Source organism: Caretta caretta, chromosome 8, assembly GCF_965140235.1.
Source record: "Caretta caretta isolate rCarCar2 chromosome 8, rCarCar1.hap1, whole genome shotgun sequence".
NCBI classification, from domain to species: Eukaryota; Metazoa; Chordata; order Testudines; family Cheloniidae; genus Caretta; species Caretta caretta.
The window spans coordinates 47023177-47048445 of NC_134213.1; the positions used below are offsets into that span (position 1 = coordinate 47023177).

Here is a 25269-nt window from a genome sequence, read left to right on the forward strand (position 1 = left end):
CAGGATATACCACCACCGAAATGCCACTGAGAAGCGTTGCCGTTTCCCAGCGGCATTTCGGCGGCGGCGCTTATTGCCGCTGCTGCTTTTCAGCGGCGGCATTTCAGCGGCGGGGTGTGTGGCGCCCGCCACAGTCTTCTGGGAATAGCAATATGCTATTCCACAAGAAAGGTTGGGGACCACTGATCTAGACCATCCCTAACAGATGTTTGTGTAACCTGCTCTTAAAAACCTCCAATGATGGAGATTCCACAGCCTCCCTAGGCACTGTATTCCAGTGCTTACCTACCCTCATGGGTATGTATACTTGTGCGTCTGTGGATATGTACATATGTGGGCACATCTGTTCAACCCAGATCCTTTTCCTTCTCTGTCTCTTCTAGTTTCTGTCTTTTTAAGGTCTCATCCCATTATTCCTTTTGTAGCCCTCACCCATTTCTCAATTACGTGAGCCATTTGTCAGCACCATTGTGCCAGGACCCTTTAATCCAGCTCATCCCCTCATGGGCCACTCAGTTGCATGTCTTCTGCACATTGCTACACATTTCCCCACCTGCAGGCAACTAATGGACAGTGTGAACAAGATGAGGCCCAGCACCAATCTCTGTGGCTTTGCACCTTTCTCCTGCCTGATCCATCGCCAGTTGCTTTCTGGCCTTCTGTTACCTGCCACATCTCTCAGCCCAATCTGCACCTGCCCATTTCTTCATGCTGAGTTTCTCATCAGGGGAAGAATTGCAGTGGGCTGCCATGCAGGACGGTCTGGGGTGAGGCCTCAGTTGAGACCTTCATTCACCACTGAACTAATAGCTCCTTTCTACCTCCAGTGCTTACATTTGATGAATTAGCATTGGCTGTTCATTGCAGCGGATGTGCACTCAAGCAAAGCCTCACACCACTATCTCTTAGCCCCTTGCTTGTGGATGAGTGGAGTGGCATCCACAGACTCCATCTAGCCCCACCTACGGTAGAAACAACTCAAGTCCTGGGAGGGAGCATATGTGTCCTAATAGAAAAGTCCTAGAGCAGCGAATAGCGATGAAACCAATAGGGTCCTACAAAAATTACTCTAAATACCTATAGAACTGAATAGTGAACAAGAGAGTCTTGCCACAGTTTTTTTCAGCTATCCTATAAGAATTCTGTAGTGGGGATATATTTCTCCAATCAATTCTATAGGATGATTTAGAACAAAAACCAACGCAGTGGAAAAATTAAGGCTTTCTATGGAAATCAGTAGAGCTTTCCCACAGGGATATGCTTTATGAAAAGGGAATTTCGTAAGGCCCAAGTGTTCAAAAGCAACTCTTGATTTTGGGTGCCCAACATGAGCCACTCCAAAGAAGCCTGATTTTCAGAAGGTGGGTGCTCAGCACTTTCTTAAAATCCGGCCCCTTTGAGGTGTCTCAGATTGGGCACCTATAATCACTAGTGACTTGGAGAACCTGGGCCATTCATGATTCCGGGATGTGAAGGAGCACACTGGAGGTCGGGGGAAGGAAATGGAAGGTGCCAAGCAGCAAAGAAAGATGCACAGAGTCCAAGTTTCCATTTAAAGTGGCTGGAGAGACCCAGGCCAATGGTGTAAGATGCTTCTGTTTTGTCCCTAAGCCCTTGTCCCGCTGAGCAGTTGAGATGGAAAAAACACCCACGCCCTAGGTTTCAGCCAGACAATTTAGTGACAAAGCCAGGGAGTGACAGCTCACGGGATGTTTTGTGCAGCGGGAGGAGGGAATAAGGGATGAGGCCCTCTGCAAGAGCAGAGTGCTCTTGCCTCAGAAAAGCGGGACAGTGTGAATGAAATGGAGTCCAAGAGCATAGAGCATCTTCGGGATCTGGCACACAGAGCACAGATAGCCTCTCCAGGCCATGGCTGGAGAACATTGGTAGGGGGGTGATGAGAGAGCTTGCAGTACCCAAGTTGCACCAGACTGTTGATACATAAAGGAGACTGGTCCCTAATATCTGTAAATGCAACATTTTTCACCAGGGCTAAATTCACTCGTGATCACAGTCAGGGTCTTCTTGCCAGTATCGCAAAGGGACAAGAACAAGGCAGCCCCATTGCCATCATATTCAGGAGAAATTAAGCATGAGAATGTTTGGGGTGCATTCTGCCTTCATTTAACCCTGTGCACCTTCCCCTGTAGTCAGGGGAGCTGCACAGCCATCTGTAGCTTAGGGCAGTCCATATATCTGTGTAAAAATAAATCTCCTGGTGCCAGCGGTGCATGCTCTTCTCCCTTGAGTGACAAGAGTTCTTGAGCAAGAGACAATCATCGTGGGAGGAAGGATAGGGTAGAGGTTAAGGACCTACTCAGGGCCTCCTGTTGCTGCTATAGACTTTGCACATAACCTTGTGCATGACAGGTGGAGTGAGATTTTTCAAAGCACCTAAGTGAGTTAGAAGCACATTGACTTTCTAGGGGACTTGTGCTCCTAAACCTTCTAAGGATTCCACCGCTAGTCTCTCTGTGCCCCAATTCCCCAGTTGTAAAGCTAAGATGATAAACATTCCTTTGGCTGTTTGGACTGTGAACCCTTTGCGGAAGATTGTCTCTTAGTGTATTATTACCCTGCTATGATGCAAAAGGGGTCTTGAGCGTTGTTCCAGGTTGAAGAAGAAATTAGTGTTGGAGGCCAGTGTTTCTATTGATACAGTTCTGTTTATTTGCAAATATGCACAAAGTCCTGTTTTCCTGAACACAGGAAGAATAAAACAACAAGAGACAGTATCTTTGCACACAGTTCCAAGCCCCTTTCCAGTCAGCACTTAGCCCAAAAGCTCTCTCTCTTAGCTTTTCTCAGGGCCACATTCCCAGTGCGTGTCCTTGGCTTTTTTGGCTGTTTCAATCTCTGCTCTGGTGCTTCTGCCTCTGTCTCACACACAGCTGCCCTGATCACTGCATTTATAATCAGCCTCCATGGAAATCCCTTAGCCAGCATGGCCCAGCCACTGGTTTCAGCTACCACTAACATAGGGGCATTTAATGGTTCTGTCATTTAGCCTGAATGGGAGATTCTTAGTACACCCATTGATCCCATAGCTCTGTAATCTATGCAGCCATCAGCACCTCTCAGCATAACAATATGTGCAGCACCTGGCACAACAGAGCTCTGATTTCAGGGAGGGCCTTTAAGTCTTATCCTAGCATTAATGACAACATGGGAATGAACTGCTCTATGCCGTAGTTTGAAGAGTGATTCTCCACTAATGTCCGGCTTACAAGCCCGCTAGGCTTCAGTGGTGGACGTCACCAGTTCTAACCAGAAGACCACGAGAAAAGATTTCTTTGTGCTGTTTACAAAAGCCAAGGACATATTTTCCTTTTGGAAATACCACAAAAAGGATGTTTCTCATGGATATTCAGAAGGATGTGTCCGCCTTTGGGAGTAGCAGAGCACTGGGGGGCGAAGCTGGGAGCTATAATGCAAGACACGAAGGACCAAGCATGACCAGCTGTTTTTTTTTGGCAGCTTCACATCTCAGAGTGAGGGAGCCACAGCACCAGCTCAGACTTTGCTAGATAAAGCCAAAGAGCTACATTTGTAGTAGTCCCTGTGGATTGTAGGCCTCTGAAAGGCACGTGTGTGTAGCCAATACAATGTGAAGACCCAGATAGCTTTCCAGAAAACCACTTCTCTCTGAATACGTGGAAGAGCTATAAGTGGAGTAGCTTCCCTTATATGCACCATGCTAAACATTATCATCAGCAAGTGCTCACTCAGTTATGTGGAATGGGTGAAGAATTGCAGCTGATAGAGCAGGAAGAAGCTATCACCTACAACATAGGCTCCCCCCCCCCGCCCCCCCGAAACAACAGTTTTTAGGAGAGGAAGTGAAGAATACACTAGCCATTGGCAACTACCAAGGAATATAATTACACAAGCTAGAATTTGGAGAGGACTCCCCTGTGTCTTGTGAAAGATGCCATGGGGTCTTCAGTGATGGCAGCTTTGATCCAGATCTCCATGTTACCTCTTACCCTCCAGCACCATGGGCCTGTATGCTGGGGCAGTGGTTCACCACTGATGGAGAAGGAAGACTGTCATTCGTTGAGTCGCCAGCACCTCTTCAGCCATCCCTGAGGTAAACAAAGGGCAAAAAGGCAAATCCCCATCCAGCAGGGCAGACTCTTGCATTCTGAGCATACCCCTGGTGCAGTGCGATGCACAGTGGATCTGAGCTTCAGGTTTGGCATGGGTGCTTCTGGGAGCTTGGGGATAGGTGACACATTTCCATTCCTGGCTTCACATCTGGGGCCTGCCCATTCCTCAGTGACCCTCCAATAGTCAGACCTTAACAGCTAGGCTGCGACACGGAGTCACAAAGAGGAGAGCACTGGGGTGCACTTCATTCATGGCCTCAGGAAACAGCAGCAGCATCTTCCCTCTATGAAGCCAGCTTTGGAGATCTGCTGAGAAACAGAGATAACATGTCTCCACAGCTTCCCCAGAAACAGGGCTGGTGCCCCATCACTGTGGGTCCAATCCTGAGGTCCTTCCACTGCCAAAATTCCCTTTGGGAGTCAGCAAAGGGTTTATACCAGACTGCAGAATCAGGCCCCAAGAGTTTTGCCCACTGCTGCTCAATAAGCTTTCTGCTGAGAGGCTTTGCCTGCCAAACCCCACTGACAGCTAGCAGGGGACATGCTGCTGATTGTCAGAACACTGGAGAGAATGAGGCCACGGGGCTTGGGCTGGGAAATATTCCTCCTTGTCCTCAGTTCTGTGCAAGCAGCACATTCCAGCCTTCTTGCCACACCAGCAAGCCATGGCTGGTTGGGATTTGGCAAGGACTTTCCTGGGTCAGCTTCCATTCTGCACAGAGCCCACATGCGAGAGTTGTCAAATTCAGGTCTGCCTGGGAGAATGGAACTGACAGTCTTGCGGTGTGGGGGAGCAACATGGGAACACAGGAGGTGTTTTTGGATTCAGGGTCTGGGACCTGCTGCACCAGTTCTGGGGAAATGCATTCATAGGTCAAGGCAAGGGCCATTGGAGTTGGAGATGGCAATGAGGTGGTGGCAAGGGAGCATTCACCTGTCCCTTTCCTTTCCCTCTTCTCTTCCCCTCTCTCTCTTACCTATTTCCCTTCCCCTTAGCAACTTCTCCTTTCTTCCCGTCCATCCCTCACCCAAACCTTTTACACTTTCCTGACCCACCTCTGCTCTTCCTCCTTTTGACAGGGGCTGGGCTTACCGGTGGTTAGGTCACTGGGTCCCACTTTTCTCCCGGCTCTGGTCTTGCCAACAGTCACTCCAATGGTGGATCACCAGCTGGGTTCTTCTGGAGTAACAGAGTCCAACAAAATAGATATAGTCTAAGGTCCCATGACAGAAAGGGTCTTCAGCCCACCTTCAGACCCTGGCATGCCCCTGACCGAGGGCTCACAATGTCTCTACCCTCTCCTGATCTCCAAGGGGAGAATGAAGGGGATTTATGTCTCTCTACAAAATGGGTGGTTGGTAGGTACCCCTGGCCCTCCTTCTCCACCCGGCTCTGACCCAGGGCCCTACAAGAGGCAACGTCAACTGCTCTGGAGTGTTCTGAGTCTGCTGCCCTGGGTCACTTCCTGCCACTTGTTTGCATACAAGGCCTCAAAGTCCTTCTCTTAAAACCCAACAGAAAATAGCAAAAGCAACTGTATCTTCAGCCCAGCGGGGCTCAGCATCTGGCCTTCTTCTTTGCTCACGAGCCCCAGCTTCCCACTGGCTCAAGTTCGTGGCTTGCACTCCCCATGCCTAGTGGCTGCCACGCACGGTCCTCCCCAGGGTTTCAGTCAGGCAGGCTACAGAGACAGAGCAGTCCATATCCAGTCAGGCTCCCAGCTCAGCCCTCAGCCCAAGAGAAACCTCGCTGGCACCTCTCAACTGGGTGTCCTCCCTGAGGCCTAGGTTGGTTCCACTTGCAGGCCTCTCCTTTTCAGTAAGGACTCCAGCTGGGCCGTTGCTCGGGAGCTCTCAAGAGAGGCCTGTTCCCCTCTCCAGCTGCCCCCCTTTGGAGCTGGAGGGCTCCCTTTTAAATCCCTCCCTCAACTGGAGCAGGCCCTGTAAGTGTAGCAGGATGGAGTCACAAGAGCCCAGAACCCCATTAGTCACAGAGTGGGGTTTATACACCCCACTCCGCCCATATTTTCCCCTTTGTCCTCTCTTCCTTTCCCTGCCCTGTTTCTTCACCATCCTTTTGCCCCTCCCTTTCTACTTTTCTACAGCCCTCTTCCTTTCCCTTTGACCTCTTTCCCTCACCAGTCTTCCTGCTCTCCCACAGTTCTTCCATCTTCTTTGCAGGTCAGGTTGTGCCCCCCTCTACCACCTCTGCCCCTCCACCAAAATAGAACAATGGAGAGAAAAGTTTGGCTCAGAAGCTCCTAACCCTAATTCTTACTCTACCCAGACCTTCACGTTAACCTTGGCCCCCTCTCTCTTCCGTCATCTTCTTCTCCTTTCCTGTTCTCTTCTCATTCTCTTTCCTTTACCTTCTTTTTGCTGCCCTCTTCTTTCTTTTGTTTTAAGAATTGTTGTTCTTTGACTTTAAGAACCCAGCTCTGCACCATTACACCTGTGTTCCCTCCATAGGCACATAGCAGTCACCACACGAATCAGATTCATGGTCCATCCAGTCTAGTTTCCTCTCTCCAACAGTGACCAGTACCAGATATTTCTGAGGAAGGTGCAAGAAGCTCCAGAACAGGCCATTAATGGACTGGTCTACCCATTGAGGAAGTTTCTTCCTCTTCTCCTTGCTGGTTTAAGTCGCAGAGGATGAGGGCTAATCATCTTGCCTAATCTAACATGGCTATTCTCATGACTACGGCGACAATTTAATCACAGGAATTTTTGGTAAAAGTCATGGACAGGTCACGGGCAATAAAAAAATTCATGGCCTGTGACCTGTCCATGACTTTTACCAAAATTTCCCTGACTAAATCTCTTCTTCTGTGGCCCCTGCTGCTCAGGTGCTCCCCGGAGCCAGCTACACTGGCCGCTGTTCTGGCGGTCCCTGGAGCCCGCTGCCTGGGGCTGCCCGAGCAGCAGCAGGTGCAGCTGGCCCTGGGGCATCCCCCAGGACCGCTGCTCAGATGCTCGCCGGGGCTGCCCCCAGAACTGCTGCTTTCATGGTCCCTGGAGCCAGCCACACTGGCCTCTGCTTGCACAGTCCCTGGAGCCATCAGCACCGGCCTCTGCTGTGTGGTCCCCAGCACCAGCTGCCCGGGGCTGCCCGAGCAGTGGCTGGTGCAGCTGGCTCAGAGGTGGCTCCCAGGACCACTGTTCAGCAGTCCACTGGACCAGCTGCACCAGATGCTGCTCGGGCGGTCCCCAGACCCAGCTGGCCCCGGGCCTCCTGAACAGCAGCTGGTGCGACTGGTCCTGGAGCAGCTGGCCCTGGGTCTCTCCAGCAGCAGACTGTGTGGCTGGCCCTGGGGTACCTGAGCAACTGGCAACTCAGGTAGAATATTCAGACTAGTTTTAATTCAGACTAATTTGGCTGTTGATTCATGGAGCAAACTACTTATCTCTGTGCCTCAGTTTCCCCAATTGGTAGAGTGGGGACCATAAGACTTTTTGAAATGTTATGAGGTGTTCAAATTAAAGGCACTAAGTGCAAGCCAGCATCCATTCCCTCAGCCTCAGGTTAATATTATTTATGAGCAACGCATATCTCATTTCTGTGCACTCTAGCCCTCAGGGCCAACTGTTCGGGTAGCCCTGAAGTCAGCTGCACTAGCCGCTGCAGAAGTCATGGAAGTCGTGGAAAGTCATGGAATCCATGACTTCCACGACCTCTGTGAAAGAATCACAGCCTTACTCATGACTCATATACATGTCCAGTCTTTTTTTGAATCCTACTAAGCTGTTGGCCTCACGGACATCTGGTGGCAGCAAGTTCCTCCTGCTAATTATGCTTGGCATAAAAAGGGATTCTTTAGAGCAGTTTTAACACTTGCTACCTTCCAATTCTATCAAATATGTCCTTATTCTTCTGTTATGAAAATAGATAAATAGGAGTGTTCAAGGTGCCTTCTCTCTACTGTGCTTTATGTTTCTATATGTTTATCGTGTCCCCTCTTCTCTGACTCCTCTCTGAGGTAAACAGTGACAATATTTTTTGGTCTTTCTTTGTATGGAAGACTCTCCAGGACCAGGGTCCTAATCATTCTCGTCACTCTTTGCTGAACTCCTCTAGTTCTGTTCTGGAGACCCAAACACAGCACCTTCGGTAATGCCTTTCATTATTGTTGTTTTGTTTGGCATTATGTCTAGTTCTAAGTGCCACATTTCAGGAAAGATGTGGACAAATTGAAGAAAGTCCAGAAAAGAGCAACAACAATGATTAAAGTCCTAGAAAATATGACCTATGAGGGAAGATTGAAAAAATTTGATTTGTTTAGTCTGGAAAAGAGAAGACTGAGAGGAGACATGACAACAGTTTTCAAGTACTTAAAAGGTTGTTACAAGGAGGAGTGAGAAAAATTGTTCTCATTAACCTCTGAGGATAGGACAAGAAGCAATGGGCGTAAATTGCAGCAAGGCCAGTTTAGGTTGGAGATTAGGAGAAACTTCCTAGCTGTCAGGGTGGTTAAACAGAGGAATACATTGCCCAGCAAGGTTGTGGAATTTCCATCATTGTCTAACCTGCTCTTAAAAATCTCCAAATGCCTGTCAGGGATGGTCTAGATAATACTTAGCCCTGCCATGAGCCCTTCCACTCCTACGATTCTATTCTAGGATTATTTCTCCTTTGAGCATTGTGCTTTCTTCAGCTCATTTTTCTTTCTTCTTCCATCCTTCCCATTTGTTTCCAGGACCTTTTTCCTTTAGCTAAATTTTCCCTTCAAGTGATTTTTTTACAATTTCACTGTACTTTCTTCAAATATCATTTATTCAATATTCATTGAATAAATGAATATTCAGACTAGTTTTAATTCAGACTAATTAGCAGTCTAATTCTAGAGAAGGAGTCTGAGACTTTGGTCAGAATTTGGCTGTTGATTCATGGAGCAAACTACTTAGCTCTGTGCCTCAGTTTCCCCAATTGGTGGAGACTTTTTGAAATGTTATGAGGTGTTCAAATTAAAGGCACTAAGTGCAAGCCAGTATCCATTCCCTCAGCCTCTGGTTAATATTATTTATGAGCAACGCTTATCTCATTTCTGTGCACTCTAGCCCCCAGTTGGTTTTTGTATCTCTCATCACACCTTTTCCCTCTGTTGTGAGGCCAGATCCTCAGCTGGGGTCAACAGAGCTACATCGACTGATTTTGGTGGCTAGGGGCTTGGAAACTGGACCCTTGTGCCTCCTCTAGGGTGACCAGATAGCAAGTGTAAAAAAAAATCGGTACGGGGTGGGGGGAATAGGTGCCTATATAAGAAAAAGGCCCCAAAATCGGGACTGTCCCTATAAAATGGGGACATCTGGTCCCCTAGGCTCCTCCCTCCCCGGGCTTCCTGGTTGTCATGTTTCTTCCTTCGGTTTATTGTGTTCTTGTCCACAAGGTGGCACTGGGGTCTCCTTAATGCCTTTGCACAATGGCCATGTCAGAAATGAATTCTTTCTGACTGTTCTAGCTTAGGTACTTATATGGCCCCCATTGCTGCAGTCTCTGAGCCCCTCACAGTCGAATGCATTTATGCTCACAAACCCCCTGTGAGCTAGGGCAGTGCTGCTAGCCCCATTAAAGAAGAGGAACTGAGGGTATGCCCCAAATCTCTTTGTTCTGAACACCAAGTACCCAGGGTGTGAAGGCACCTCCTAGGTTTGTACCAGGAAGGAACTTTCATATTTCTTGTCCTTTTCCTTTGGGACATTCCAGGATTAGCCTGTGAGAGTAACTCCCTACCTGTTGCTATGGTAAAACATTCCTAGGTCCTGCTCCTGACAGTTTTCCTATCCACTTAAGCCAAAGCTTACTTCAGCTAATCCCAGGTGTTCTGGGATACTTGCAGTGCTGAATTTGTGCCAGGGCTGAGCCCTGGAACCTCTAGACTTGGCAGTTCATAGTCTTGGCACCTCTGGTGCTTGCTGCATCAGTTATGAATGTAAAAAAATATTGCTTATGCCCCAGCACCTAATTGCTTGAGTCCCGGCACCTCTTTCCTTACAAATGAAGCACTGGATACTTGATGTGGGTGGACAGAACTTTGGGGAGAGTCTGGAAGACTCAGTTAACATAACTTCCCAATGCTTTTATTAATACTATGCCTAACATATGTATTGGCTAACATTCCCATTCACTACATAAGAACAGCCAGACTGGGTCAGACCAAAGGTCCATCTAGCCCAGTATTCTCTCTTCCAACAGTGGCCAAGTGCCCCAGAGGGAATGAACAGAACAGGGAATCAAGTGATCCATCCCCTGTCACCCATCCCCAGCTACTGGCAAACAGAGGCTAGGGACACCATCCCTGCCCATCCTGGCTAATAGTCATTGATGGACTTATCCTCCATGAACTTATCTAGTTCTTTTTTGAACCCTGTTATAGTCTTGGCCTTCACAACATCCTCTGGCAAGGAGTTCCACAGGTTGACTCATGTTGTGTGAAAAAATATTTCCTTTTGTTTGTTTTAAACCTGCTGCCTATTAATTTCATTTGGTGACCCCTAGTTCTTGTGTTATGAGAAGGAGTAAATAACACTTCCTTATTTACTTTCTCCACACTAGTCATGATTTTATAGACCTCTATTATATCCCCCCTTAGTCGTCTCTTTTCCAAGCTGAAAAGTCCCAGTTTTATTAATCTCTCCTTATATGGCAGCCGTTCTATTCCCCTAATCATTTTTGTTGCCCTTTTCTGAACCTTTTCCAGTTCCAGCATAGTATTCCACTAGTATTCTATGAGTGTGAGTGAGAGAGCACACACATTTTCTCTCCACACTAGTCTGGTGGGGCTTTAGCACACACAGTTGTATATCTTGAGGCTCCCCTGCCTGACTATTTTTAAGCTTTTTGGATAATACCCAGTACCTTTTTGGATACTACTACAAATCAATAAAGAGCAGTTCTTGATATCACCCAAATTAAGGTCAGTCCTGGCTGGTGTGGAGTACTCTGGCCCAGATCCAGCAGAACACTTAAGCACATACTTAACTTTAAGAATATGAGTGCTCCCATTAAAATCAGTGGGCTTACCCACATGCTTAAATTTAAGAATGTGGCGAAGGCACTTTCCTGGATCAGTCCATAGTAAGTCAGAGAGATATGCCAGGGAAGCCTTAGAAATATGCTTTTTGATTAATCCACTTTTAAAAAAAATATGTTCAGCCAAACACCAGGTGTTTCTACCAGTTTGAAAGACATCTCCTGTAGGCTGAAGTTTTCCAAGTAACCCAAGGCATTTGGATGTCCAGTATCTATTGAAAATCAAGGGATTTGGACTTTTAGAACAATTAAAGTGGCTTTTACAATCTCAGCCATTATGGGGTATATACCATTAGGAGCAGTAAAAATGTCAAGCTGGTTCAAACTTTTAAAGTGAACCCATTTCTGTTTGCCAGAGATGGAATGCAAAGGCTTAATCAGACAAGACAACTCTACTTTGGAAGTCATTGTAGATTGTGTTGTACTAGTATAATAAAGTCTGGTCTTGATTACTGTCTCATATGTAATCATTGGATTAAATACTAGCTAGCTATTCATCGCTTGCCCATAGTATTAACTATCAGGCAAGCATCCATTTCATAATTTTTAAAACTATGCACATTTCCTGAAAGCATGTAAATGAACTGGAAGTGCGTTCCCTTGAAAGTTTGCCCACAACTCATGAAGCTGGACACATCCAAGATCTGATCTTCAGCCTCAGCGATTCCCATAGGAGTGGAACACTTGACTAGTTTCCAGAATATCACAGAGGGACACACAGCCCAGGCAACCGATCAGGGTGCTGATGGATTTGTGAGAAAATACAGACACCACTATCTAGTTATCAATGCACTATTTCTTGAAGTTCCTGAAAGACCTTCAAGGATTGCTGTGCTTCCTACATAACCTGCACCAGAAGAGGCATAAAAGAAATAGGTTAGAGTGTTGACGGAGCAAAATGAGAGCCAACCTTGATAGGTTGGTGAGCAGAATCCAATGCCATGGTCACAGGGGAGGCAAAGTCTCCTCACGTCTGCTGTAGAGACTGGAAATTCACAGCAGGCTGAACTATTCTGAGTGGGAAACAATCTGTCAACCCAGTCTGTCTACACTCAAAACCGTTGCACTTGACAGATCCGATCACCTGGACGTGAGACAATCTCTGGATCCCAGAAACGACAGAATTCAGAGCATGCACACAGCCAGAACAACTGGCTGAAGCCACATCACACTCCGCCGTGGGGTTTTGTCCTGCTGTTGTCTGGGTGACACAGTCTAGGCCAGGGGTAGGCACGTGTGCCAAAGGCGGCACGCGAGCTGATTTTCAGTGGCACTCACGCTGCTCGGGTCCTGGCCACCAGTCCGGGGGCTCTGCATTTTAATTTAAATTTTAAATGAAGCTTCTTAAACATTTTAAAAACCTTATTTACTTTACAGACAACAATAGTTTAGTTATATATTATAGACATGGAAAGAGACCTTCTAAAAACATTAAAATGTATTAATGGCAGGCGAAACCTTAAATTAGAGTGAATAAATGAAGACTCGGCACACCACTTCTGAGAGGGTGCCAACCCCTGCTCTAGGCATTTTTTGGACACTTCACTACTCCTGGACATCCAAATGGCATCAGTGGTCAGAAATGGCCCCTCTGGATCATCTTTGACGAGCCAGGACCTGGCCTGCATCCTTGTTAGATGAGGATGATTTATAGCATCCAGAAGTGTACTATAAATATGGATGATTCAGTGACATAAGAGAGAGAGACACAGCTGAGCCAGGCGGAGCAGCACAAACCAGGACCTATGATCAGACCCCTACTCTTTCCTGATCCAAGTGTTACTGCAGATTTTATCTCCTTTTGTGGGCTCTGATTTTACAGACCTACTCTGCTCTGGCAATACGATTACATTAGAAAAAACCCCCAACATGTTTCCAGTTTATGTAAATAACCCCAATCTCTCTGCGGAGAACAGCAGTGTTCCTAACCTTGGGTCACTTATACACTTGGAAATCCTGTCTTTAACAGGAGTTGAGACATGAATTTGAAATATGTGGGGATCTTCTCATGCTGATCCCTGGGGCATCCCAATGAAAGACAAAACATCCTCTCTCTGGCAGGCAAAGTTTCCATTCCTCGCTGCGCTTCACCTCGTGACACCAAAAATCTCACAGTCCTCTCTCCCAGGCGTTGATTCTGCCTCTCTCTTTTGACTGCTGCATGTGTGTAACACCCCCCTCCATCTCTCTGCTTTGCCAAGGGCAACTCTCAGGGGAGTCAGAGCAGCAGCTAAGTCCCCAAATCTTGCATTAGTGGTTAAAACCACTCAGCTTGGCAGAAATAAATATTTACCTCTGCTGTAGCTCGGGGTGTCTCTAGGTGGCAGGAGGGACAGAAGTATTTTAAATAGGAACTGGCCACAAAGTAGGGATATTGAGGCAGGCTGATTTCACCCATGCAATACTCGTACGCTGAGCTCATGTATTCCAAGTATTGGCAGCAGCAGTCCTTGGATAAGCCATCAGCCTTTCCCAGTGGATCTCAGTACACTTCCATTCCATGTGCTTGGCTTCAGAATCATTGATCTGTTCTGGAGACATTATAGACCACTGAGCAAAGCATGCTTTTCTTGCCAGGACTCCTGATGGGGGCCCCATCAGCAGGGTTAATGATTTTGGCTGAAGGAAACAGAGGTGCCGTGGGCTTGGCCGAGGATCCTAGACATTAGAGGACCTCAGGGTTTGAGCTATCAGGTATCCCAGTTCAAGAATGTGAATACACCAATGACAAGTGTCTTTTACCAAGAAGGTTCAGACCTTGGTGCCTTGTGTCTGAAGAAGAGGACCACTCTTTCTGTGATCAGTGGAGGTCTATGTACTTGTGTTGCCCACCATTCAGGATACACACCTTCAGAGAGGGGTACAGAGCAGGGGATCATTAGGGATTGTGCCTCTCGAAGCCTAGTTACTGACCTGGTGCCAGACCTACAACTGGTATAAATCCATGTAGTGCAATGGCACACCACTGATTTATACCAGAGAAGATCTGGCCAGACAGTGTGAAAAAGAGCAATACACCTTTGATCTGCAGATGTGAAGAAAAGGTTATTTCAAGCAAAAAGAGCACAGGTTGGAGGCTTAGAAAGGGACTGGCTTTTCCACTCATATCATGCCAGCCCCAGCATAGGAATTCCAAAGGCCTGTTTAGGCATATAAGAAGCAGCTCTGACCATCCTCCCTGCCACAAATTCAGGGCAGTGAGGCAATCCGATTTTACAATTAGCATAATAAATTCTTCTGTAAATTAACAGAGATCTGCAAAATGAAGGTCTGGCATTGGAACACCCCATTATTTAGGCCTGGGGTTTTGGTTTATGGGGACAGGGCAACTTTCAGATCAGGATCCAAGTTCATATTTTGGATAACTCCAAAGTTGGAGAGTGTTTGGAGTCAGGTTTTTGGCTCAGGCCCATCTTTAGCCATTACTGGTCCTCTGAATCATCAAGTCCCTGCAGGCATTTATTATTCAAACCCTATGCTCACAGAATCCAGGCCAGCATCATTCAGCTCTGCCTACTCACCACAATGGTGCCTCCTGCTGGCCATCCTGGGGTTAGCTCTGCCAGTTGGTGCACCCTCTTCAGGTGGTGTCTCTCCCATTGTCCTCTCACCCTGCAGGTCCACTTTGCTCCAGAAACTGCACCATCCTCTTCATGACTCGGCCATCCAGCTGGGTCACCATCTGTGTTTCCCCCATCTGGGGTTACTCCATTGTTTTTCTCTGCAAAGAGTCCCAGGCCGTCTTCTTCTGTGCTGCCCTGATGGTACCACTTCCCCAGTGGCCAGTAGGAAAACCCAAGGCCTCTCTCTCTACTCCGGGTTCCAGTCCAGGGACTCTCAGGTCAGCAGTTCTGGGTTTCCTCTTGCTCTGCCCTCGTTCCTCCTTCACTGGACTGCTTCCTACTCTCTCCCCCTTCTCTGGGGGTACCAGTTCCAAACCCTCTTCTCTCTTCCTAGGGAATGACTGCTGCCTGCTTTCCCAGCTGCCCTGGCTGGTCTCAACACCTGGCTTTATAGGCCCCACCTACCTGCCCAGCTGAGCCTCCTTTAATCAGCTCCCTGCTCCCCGGCTACTCCTCCAGGTGCAGCCCGGGCAGTTAATTGGCCTACCTGGCCACCTTAATCCCTTCTAATCCCGTGTGGGGTGAGTGCCTCATCACAATAACACTTTTAGCTTCCAAAGGCATTTATAAGCATTAACTGTGGTGACTAATCTCCATTACACACCTGCTATTCCCATTTTACAGATAGGGGAGACAGGAGATGGCGACAGAGAGGTGGTGCTAACGTGATAGCATTTTGACAGACAAGAGACCTCTGGATTGGATTAAAGAAAGCTTGTACTATAGCATCACTGCTAAATCAGGCATGGGGGATTATTAGCCCTTCCTTATATTATTCATACCCAGCCTTCACTCTCTGGCTCACACACTGCTGTGCATATACCATAGTCCTCTCGATAACTTCTCATTGGTCCCCCACAAATGCATCAAGGGCCTGGTCTTTTAGGGAAAGATTCTCCTTGTCTTCAATGGACTTTGGATCAGGCTGCATGTATGGAGATGTGACCAAAGGAATTCTGGGGTGCCGAGCCCTTGAAAGTACATCATGGCCACAAGGCAGAAAGGAGCAGCGAGGAGTCCCCACATGGGCTTGTATTACCAGAATGCGAGCAGCCCAGCATTCCGGCCAGGCGTCTCTTTCTAGAGACACCCTGGTGTGTGGCATTTACCCACTGGCGATTTCACAAGTTCCTCTACAGTCACTTAATATCATCTCACAGGGGACTGCACTGTCTTGACATGGCACCATGAGTCCCATTATAAAAGTCTACCCAACATATTGTCCTGGTACTCAGTGGCATGATTTCTATAGGGAGCCACTTCTTTCTGTTTGAGGTCAGGCTGGAGGTAGCTTGGCAGAGCTGGGCAGTGGCCTAGGCCTGCAGTAAGAAGGTCAGGCTGAACTCTGGAGATGCTTTAGCAGAGTCGCACAGACGGCGGCAGGAGGGCCTTGCAGTTCAGGAGTGAGGTGTATTGACTGGAGAATATGGGGGGCCATGTTGGGCCCCCTAGGCTTGAGAGCCCAAGCTCCAGCCTGAGTCTCAATGTCTAAGCAATGTTTACACCACTATTTTTGGAGCACTAGAGCCAGCCTCGCTAACACAAGTCTGCCCACCCTGGCTGGTAGACATACCTTATGAGACCAACACATTCATGTAGAAAAGAGAAACATTCCCTCCTTGGCAGGCCAGTTTCAAGCTTCAGTTCTTCTTTTGCTAAAATCACTGTATTATCCCCCGCGGGCTGTCCCTTTCAGTTGCTCACAGTTTTTTCATAGATTCAAAGGCCAGAAAGGTCCACTATGATCATCTAGTCTGACCTGTTGCTTAACAAAGACGAGATAATTTCACCCAGCAGTTCCTGCATCAAGCCTGTAACTTCTAGCAAAGCCGAAAGACTGCAGTGCCTCTTTCAGAGGCTTTATAGGGCCATCAGGGAGCATCCTGTGTAGAATGAAATTAGAAGATGTTAAACAGCAGAGGAAAATAGGCTTTGGCTCAGTTCAGGATTGGTCCCTGGAGATGGAAAAATAGTGTTCAGAATAGGGTGACCAGATGCCCTGATTTTATAGGGACAGGCCCAATATTTGGGGCTTTGTCTAATATAGGCGCCTATTCCCCGCCCCTCACCCTCATCCCAATTTTTCACACTTGCTGTCTGGTCACCCGAGTTCAGAAGGCGACGAGAAATTAGACACAGGTTATTTTTAACATCAGCCCTTAGTAAAAGGTTGAGTTCACGGGGTAAAACAGAACAGGATGATAGGACATCAGCACAATGTCAAGACAGAGGAGACCTCATTTGTTAGTTTGTTGACACTCCCTCTGTTTTTTGTTTTGCTTTTCTAGTTTGGGACACACTCTAGTACTTGTGAAATAAGCAAGTGTTTATCAAGCTAGAGCTACACACAAAGGACTCTCTCTTCTGCTCTTCCATTCCTGAGCCTCCCTCTAGGAAAAGACCACTAATCTTGCTATGGCTTGTGGGAAACAAAGAGGTTTACATCTAGATGTAACCCAGCCTTGTAACACTGACATGAACATTTTTCATCCAGGACACAAAAGCTACTTGCCACAAAAGTAAAACGGGGGAGGGGGGGAATGGACTTGCCTATCAAATAAAATACCTCAGCCCAGGTGACTAGGGAAGTAGAAGGCTGGTGTGAGCTGGTTAGTGATAATGGGATGTCATTCTCTCATTCTTTCCAGAGCATGCTTTAAAGACAGTAGAGCAATACAGATCAGTGCCCTCTAACTGAGTAAGGTTAGGCAAACAATGTCAGTGTCCAGTTTATATTAACACTGATGTTAGCAGGTACATTGAAAGATTAAATTGTTTATGGGCATTATGTGCCATGATTTTACATTTGTGAGCTGACCACCTTTCGAAAGCATTTACTGATCAGTACATCCAGCACCAGTCATGTATCTAAATCATTCTGTTCCAGTAAGTGGCAGATAATGGGTATTGTCACTGCTTCTTGCTGTGGTCATTCTAGGGGTCTCAACTTCCCCTAACTGATCCTCCTCAGTTTTTTCTCAACCAGATCAGTTCATGGATCCCTGCCTCAACTTGAGTCTACCAGCCCTTCCATTTAGGGCTTGCAGGCTCCTTCAGGCTCCTGGTGGTTGTCTCAGGGGCCATCTGGTGCAGAGGTCTATCTCAGGCCTCTCTGCCTGCTTCTACCTCTATGGTCCCTCCTCTTTATAGCAGGCCTTGTTTTCTCTGTGGGTTGCAGCTGTGGGTGCCTGTCTCCATGATTGGCAGTGCTGGCAACTGCATAGGGGTGTGATCAACCTGCTTGCCTGCAATTAGGAGAGACTCTCCTTTCCTCTCATCCTGCGCTTGTAAATCCCGGGACAGGCAAACAGCAAACACCCAAACAAACTCACGGCAACTAGTCGCAGAGCCCAAATAGCAGTGTAGATATCCCTGCATGGGCTGGAGTCTGAGATTCTCCTGCTCTCCAGGTTGGCAGAGCCTGGGCTCTAGGCCGAGCAGGAACATCCACATTGTTATTTTTAGCCTCACCAGACTCACTCGGCTGACCTGGGCTCTGCGACTTGCAGGGGTGGGTAGTTTTTTGCTGTACAGATGTACCCCCGCGCACTTAGGAGCTCAAGGCATAAATTGTCAAGTGCCTAGGACCCAGACCCTCAAGCATAGACACCTAACTTCCATCCTGTTTATTGCCATGGGAGTTAGGCGCCTAAATACCAACCTGCCAATCTGACCTGGGGGGAAATTCCTTCCCAACCCCACACGTGGCCATCAGTGAGACCCTGAGTCTGTGAGCAAGAACCAGCCAGCCAAGTGCCTCAGACAGAGAATGCTCGGGGCCACCTCAGAGCCCTGCCCTCCCTGCCCAGTGTCCTCCCTGCCATGGCAGCCCTGATACTTCAGAGGAAGGAGATAAAAAAAATACCCTGGAAAACATTGGCTGTGGGCAGGAATCCCTTCCTGACCCCCACAGCTGCTGGCTGAAACCCTGAAGCAAGAGCTATAGCAATATAAGACATGAACTAGCAGTGAGCCCCAGGGCTGTTGTGTCCTGCGCCCTCCCATCACAACCAACCCCGTCTGTTTTTCAGTGAGTCTCAGGCACCTAAATATCATTGAGGATCTGGACCTAGGCGACTGTTTCCAAAAATGACATAGGTACTTTGGAGCCTAACTCCCATTGGGTGGCAGGTGCCTAAATACCTGTGGAATCTGGCTCCTAAGTCATTGGGTGGTTTTAAAAATGTTGCCCATTGTTAAAATTCTTTATGTAACAGATTGAAAATTGGTTGGAGACTGTGTGAAAATGGATTGTTCCTACGCAGATGGGGGGCTGAAGCAAAGGAGGAGGAACAACCCAGAAAGAGAGAGAGACACAAACACAGAAGGCCGCATTCTATCCCAGCTCCACTGAAATCAGAATTTGGTCCAGATCCCATATAATTTACATTTCAGGTTCTCATCTCAGTCATGCCAGCATAGATGGCCTGTGATGAGGAGGTCAGATTAGATGTTTTAATGGTCTCTTCCACACTTAAAAGCTAGGAAAGAGGAGTAGCTCCACTGATGTCAAGGGGGTTACACTCCTGGAAAGCTGGGGTATGTGAGATCAAAATTGTGCCCCGGGCTTCAAGGCACAGTTGGATTTGGCATGTAGGTAAGTAGAAGATCAGGAGTTTTAAATGATGAAAAGAAAAATGATAGGGCTAGAACTAGATTCTCCATTCTGGCCTAGCTGTGCTCAAGTGAAGGAGCAGGGTGGAGGGGACAAAAGGTGTTTTTTTAACCATTACTGTACCTCCCCATATACTGAGGCTGCCTGGAGCCTTTAGGCACAGGGCTGCTAGAGACAACTAAGGGGTGGGGGGGATAGAGGTCTATAAAATCATGACTGGTGTGGAGCAAGTAAATAAGGAAGTGTTATTTACTCCTTCTCATAACACAAGAACTAGGGGTCACCAAATGAAATTAATAGGCAGCAGGTTTAAAATCAACAACAGGAAGTATTTCTTCACACAGTGCACAGTCAACCTGTGGAACTCCTTGCCAGAGGTTGTTGTGAAGGCCAAGACTATAATAGGGTTCAAAAAGGAACTAGAGAAGCTCATGGAGGATAAGTCCATCAGCAGCTATTAGCCAGGATGGGCAGGGATGGTGTCCCTACCCTCTGTTTGCCAGAAGCTGGGAACGGGCAACAGGAGATGGGTCATTTGGTGACTACCTGTTCTGTTCATTCTCTCTGGGGCGCCTGGCATTGGCCACTGTCGGAAGACAGAATACTGGGCTAGATGGCTCTTTGGTCTGACCCAGTATAGCTGTTCTTATGTTAGACTCAGTTTCCCTGCTCTCAGTATGGCACTGAGCCTGGTTGGAACTATGGAACTACTGGTATCTGACTGGACAGCCCTCAGGGACAGCAGCCGCTGCAACTCCCCTACCCTTGGTCTCCCTTATTCTTTGGTGTGGCTGACTTTGAGGCAGAGAGCGCTTTAAAAGGGCCATGCCTCATGCTGCATTTTCTGCTCCAGCCATAAGCTGGCAGAGGGACAAAGCAAACTGAAGTGAAATCTCCCTGTTACAAATAGAGACATCAGATAAAAACAGAAATCCTCTTGCTGGAAGGTAACCATGTAACACAACTTTAGTTCTTAGAATTCTAAATGACAGCATAGAGAGAGACAAAGCAGGCTGCTCCCTAAAAAGAGAGGCACAACTCTAGGCTGGATGTTTGCAAACTGATTGCTGCTGGCTTCCCTACAGAGCCCCCTACCCTGCCAGCAGGACCAGGAAACCACTAAAGTGATAGCTCTATAATTTTAACAGTTTTCCAGCCACCACACTCCCCACCAACTTGAGTCAAGAATCCTTCCTGGTAACTTGGGATACTTATACATAACACTTCTCCAATGGGGACTAACTACATTTTGGGGACTGGAGGGGAAGAAACCATTCCTGGCCCTTGAAGCTAGCTGAAAAATGAACAATTTTTTTTTAAGTTTAAAAGTTGTTTTTGTGTCAGTGTGTGAAATGGACCTCTTTTTTGGAAAAATGTTCTCAATCATTATCATTCCTCCCCCAGCAAATATTTATTATAAACTATATCTAGATGGTTCCCAGACACCCACTAACAATTTCAATAACATTTTTAAATAACCATTTCTGAAAAAAGGCACAACGTGTCTATCGCAGAAAGAAACGTTGCCTCAGCGTCAGCTGTGAAACTGTTAATTTTGGAAAAATGGCCCATTTGGGGTATCTCCCCCTGCAGCCCCAGGGCTGGAGGAGCTGTCATCTCCCACCCTGGCCCAGGACTGGAGGAGCTCACTCTACCTGCCCCGACCCCAGAGGAGGTTTGTGCCCCCACTGATTGGGGGGCCATGCTCCTGTTTTCCCCCCCTTGCGCATGGTGAGAGACACAAGCTTTCAAGCTACACAGAGCTCTCCTTTAGAAGTTGGTCCAATAGAAGATGTTACCTCACTCACCTTGTCTCTCCAATATCCTGGGACCAACACAGCTACAACAACAGGGTCATACCTGGCGGGATCATTGATGCCCATGTGGATGAGCAGCACTGGGGGTTAGTCAGAGGGACAGATGAGCCTCATCAACCTTTCTGTAATGTCTCAGACATGGGCTCCAGGCAGGCAGCACACCTCCTGGGACATCAGGTCAGATCAGGATGCCTCCATTCCCCTCAGATGGGAGTCCCGAACACCAACACCCTAGCCTCTGCCTCCTGGGTGTGGTGGCCGTCTGTCTCCCATCTCTGGGGGCAGGTGGCTCCTCCTCCTCAGCCATTGGGGTCTGCTCCTGACCTCCTGTTGCCAGCACAGGATACAGGCCCTTGACTGAAAAGGACAGGAGATCTGGGTGGTGAGAGTGGAGCACTGTCTGCTGCCCGAGGTGGCCAGCAGTCAGCCTCCTCCCTGTAGAACAACTGGCTCCCCTTCCTCCTCTGGTGCCACTGTAGTCATCCCTTGGAGTCTTTTAGTCAGGGTTTGATGCCTTTTGTAGCTCAACCAGAAGATATGGGCCTGATGCAGGAATCACTGGGGGACAGCCTCTGGCCTGGGTAATACAGGAGGTCAGAGCAGATGATCATAATGGTCCCTTCTGGCCATAAAACAGATCAATCTATGAATCTGTAAGAGGCGGGGAAAACTCATTTGGATGGGCTCCCTGCCCCTTGCTCCAGACAATCCTGCACTCTCCACCCATACAGTGGGACAGATTTGTGCCATGTTTTTTAAGTTACTGTCCGCACCATTGGTACATAAAAGCCTGGTCCTCAGGCTCAGCTGGGCCATTGTGGTAGTTGATTGCACGAATAAGGAGTTTAACACCCTTAACTTCCACCAGAGCCATGGGCATTTCACCCACAAACCTGCTTAGCTGGAGCCGACGCATGAACTTCGGAACAAATTGGTGTAGAGAAAAAGGACATCTGAAAATAAGGAATGGTGGAAAATCACCAAGTTGGGCGTCTGCAGTGACCTTTGTGTTCCCATAACCAGTTCTTTTTGTTTCCCATGAGTTTGGGAGCAGCCCATTTCGCTAGCTCTTATTGTCATAAAATTCCAGGCACTAATGAAATTCTAGTTCTTCTTGCCCACCACCCAGTACTCCCCACTGGAGCTGCAGAAGCTGCTTGGGGATAATGCCCTGAGGTCTAAAACACTGGTCAGGCTTGAGCCAAGGGCATCAGGCTGGAGGCCTAAAAATATCACGGCCCGTAATCCATCCATAGAGCCCAGGATACATGAGGGACGCTATTAGAACTCGGAATCGGGGGAACTTTAAAAAGAACTGACCTGAACTTTCACCCAGTACTAAAACTGAATGCAGACTAAACCTCTGAATCCCTTGTGAAGATTAGGGGTTCAGATATAAACAGATAGATAGATAACTTTTTCACTGTACTTCCAGTGTGAGTTGAAAGAGAAAATATCAGAAGCCTCATGAGAACCTATTCTTGGGAGATTTACAGCTCAATTCTGCAGGCATAAGGGATTCTTGGAGTTTAGATAAACTTTGGGTAAGATCCAAACATTTGGGGGCTTACTTCAGTTCCCAGCCATCTAAGGACACCCCCCCGCCCCATCACTAAATTAAGACACACTCCGAAGACTGCCAATATTTCTTACTGTCAATGAGTGAATCAGTTGTCAGGACTGAGTTCCAACTCAGAGATGTAGTACAGTAGAGCAAAGGAGTTTTAAATCTCTCCCACTCCCCCAACAAAATAGAGCATAATCAGATTGTTCCAGTTGGCTAGGACAATGAGTTAGAGCCTGTCTGGGAAATGCACTCTGATTGGCCAGTTTCACAGGGAGGCTTCTCCTTTTTGTCTGGAGAAGAGCGTGTTCCAAGGAGACGTGATCTAGAAACACCTGCAAGGTGGTATTCAGAGTGGTAGCCGTGTTAGTCTGTATCAGCAGAAAGAACGAGGAGTACTTGTGGCACCTTAGAGACTAACCAATTTATTTGAGCATAAGCTTTCGTGAGCTACAGCTCACTTCATCGGATGCATACTGTGGAAAATACAGAAGATGTTTTTATACACTCAAACCATGAAAAAATGGGTGTTTATCACTACAAAAGGTTTTCTTTCCCGGGTAGTGATAAACACCCATTTTTTCATGGTTTGAGTGGATAAAAACATCTTCTGTATTTTCCACAGTATGCATCCGATGAAGTGAGCTGTAGCTCATGAAAGCTTATGCTCAAATAAATTGGTTAGTCTCTAAGGTGCCACAAGTACTTCTTTTCTTTTTGCGAATACAGACTAACACGCCTGTTACTCTGAAACCTGTACAAAGGAAGGCAGGTCCGGAGATGGTAGGACATGGGACAATGGCCTGGAGCTAAAGAAAGAAAGGTTTAAACTAGGAAAAACTAGGCACCATGGCTGCCGATGTTCAAGAAGAGGTGACATAGATTCATAGATACTAAGGTCAGAAGGGACCATTATGATCATCTCGTCTGACCTCCTGTACAACACAGGCCACAGAATTTCACCCACCCACTCCTGCGAAAAACCTCTCACCTATGTCTGAGCTATTGAAGTCCTCAAATCATGGTTTAAAGACTTCAAGGAGCAGAGAATCCTCCAGCATGAGGCAGTAGTGGGAACAGGATGCTATAAAACCTGTTTATTATGGAAGCATCAGTCACAACTCCATAGACTGAGGGTAGCTTCCATTCTAAGCTCTGTTATTAACCCCCCTTCCTTTGGCTTTGGACTGTGGGAACTGATTTGTTTGCAAATTGGGAGGCCTAAACCATGGTATGGGAAGAAGTCTTGCAGAGAATTTGGAAGTGCTGGATTACAGATGACTGTTTGCTACCTAATCAAAAATTACATGTGGCGGGAAAGTTTTCCACTGAGTCGCACGATTTTGGGGCCCACGTGTTCTCAGAGCTCCCAAAGTCACGCACATCTCCTTATGTTGGTCACTGGACCATTCTGCCTTCTCATTGGGAAGGCAAAAATTGCATTACAGTGGCACTCGGCAGAGGCAGGACTGGCAGCTGAAAATTGGGGTGCATATTGGAACGACGCCTACAAAGTTCCCTCTTCCTGGCCAACATCTGAAGCGACTCTATTCCCTGAAACCCAAAGCAGAGCCAAGAGCCATCGCCTAATTGTGCAAATGTGATAAACAGCTGTTCCAATTCCATCTCATGTACATGCTACTCGTGTGCTTCTTGTCTACTTTTAATAAGCTGATGTTCGGGACTAGTTAAAGTAGCTGTCTTGACTTGTTTAACTCGACAGCCGCAGACATTTCACTGAGCTGATGTGGGATTTATGTCTCACTAATGCAATAATGTTTGGTAAGCAGCGTGGTTCAGCAAGATTTATGTCTGCTCAGCAATCCGAGAACAATTTATACAGCCCGTCAGAGGTAGAGTTACAGGAGACGCTGCCTGAGAGACAATGTGAGAACAGTTTGTTATTGCTGGCCTATTGTCCTCTGGGAGGACCGAGGGCTGGAGCATTTTAGCTCGCTAACATATTGCTCCTGCTAATGTTTTTCATTAATAAAAATAAATACAAGGGCTGAAATAGTGGCTTGGCTTTGTAATGTGCTCCCATCACTCACGTTTCTAGTTAGCCTTTTTGTTAATGAGCAGAAAGAGAAGGAGAAGGGGTTGGGGAGAACCCACCGTGCTCCAAATTTACTTGGATGGAGTGCCGTGGTCTTGTTCAGCTTCCCTCGTGGTAAAAGCAGGGGTTGCAGAGTAGCCGTTTTGTCTGTCGGGTTTGGCGCACGCTTGGAGTAAAGGTGTCTCTTCTAACTTCATGTCAGGGCTGATTTGTGGCGAGGAGATAGGATTTTTTCCTTTTTGAGCCCTGCCAATTTCTCTTGGCACCAAATACTGGTTCCAGGCCATAGTCCAAGTGAGTGGGCAAAGGATTCCCACTGCTGCTAGGGGAAAGACATCCTCTCCCTGCTAGGGGTGGGGTGCCCCAAGGTGCAGAGCATTGTGGCCCCAATCCAGCAAAGCACTTCAGCATGTGCTTTAAACAGATGCATGGTCTTATTAACGTCAGTGGGACTG

General features: G+C 47.4%; 1 long non-coding RNA gene across 1 annotated transcript in view; it reads right to left on the reverse strand.

Moving 5' to 3' along the window:
* Positions 1–3836: 3836 nt before the first annotated feature.
* Positions 3837–25269, reverse strand: part of LOC142072993 (uncharacterized) — a 57969-nt gene continuing 36536 nt past the window's right edge. Inside the window, exons 2-3 of the long non-coding RNA XR_012669636.1 lie at positions 5203–5289; positions 3837–4418 (exon numbers count right to left, since the gene is read on the reverse strand). This is a non-coding gene — a long non-coding RNA (uncharacterized LOC142072993). The remainder of the gene's footprint in view (positions 4419–5202; positions 5290–25269) is intronic.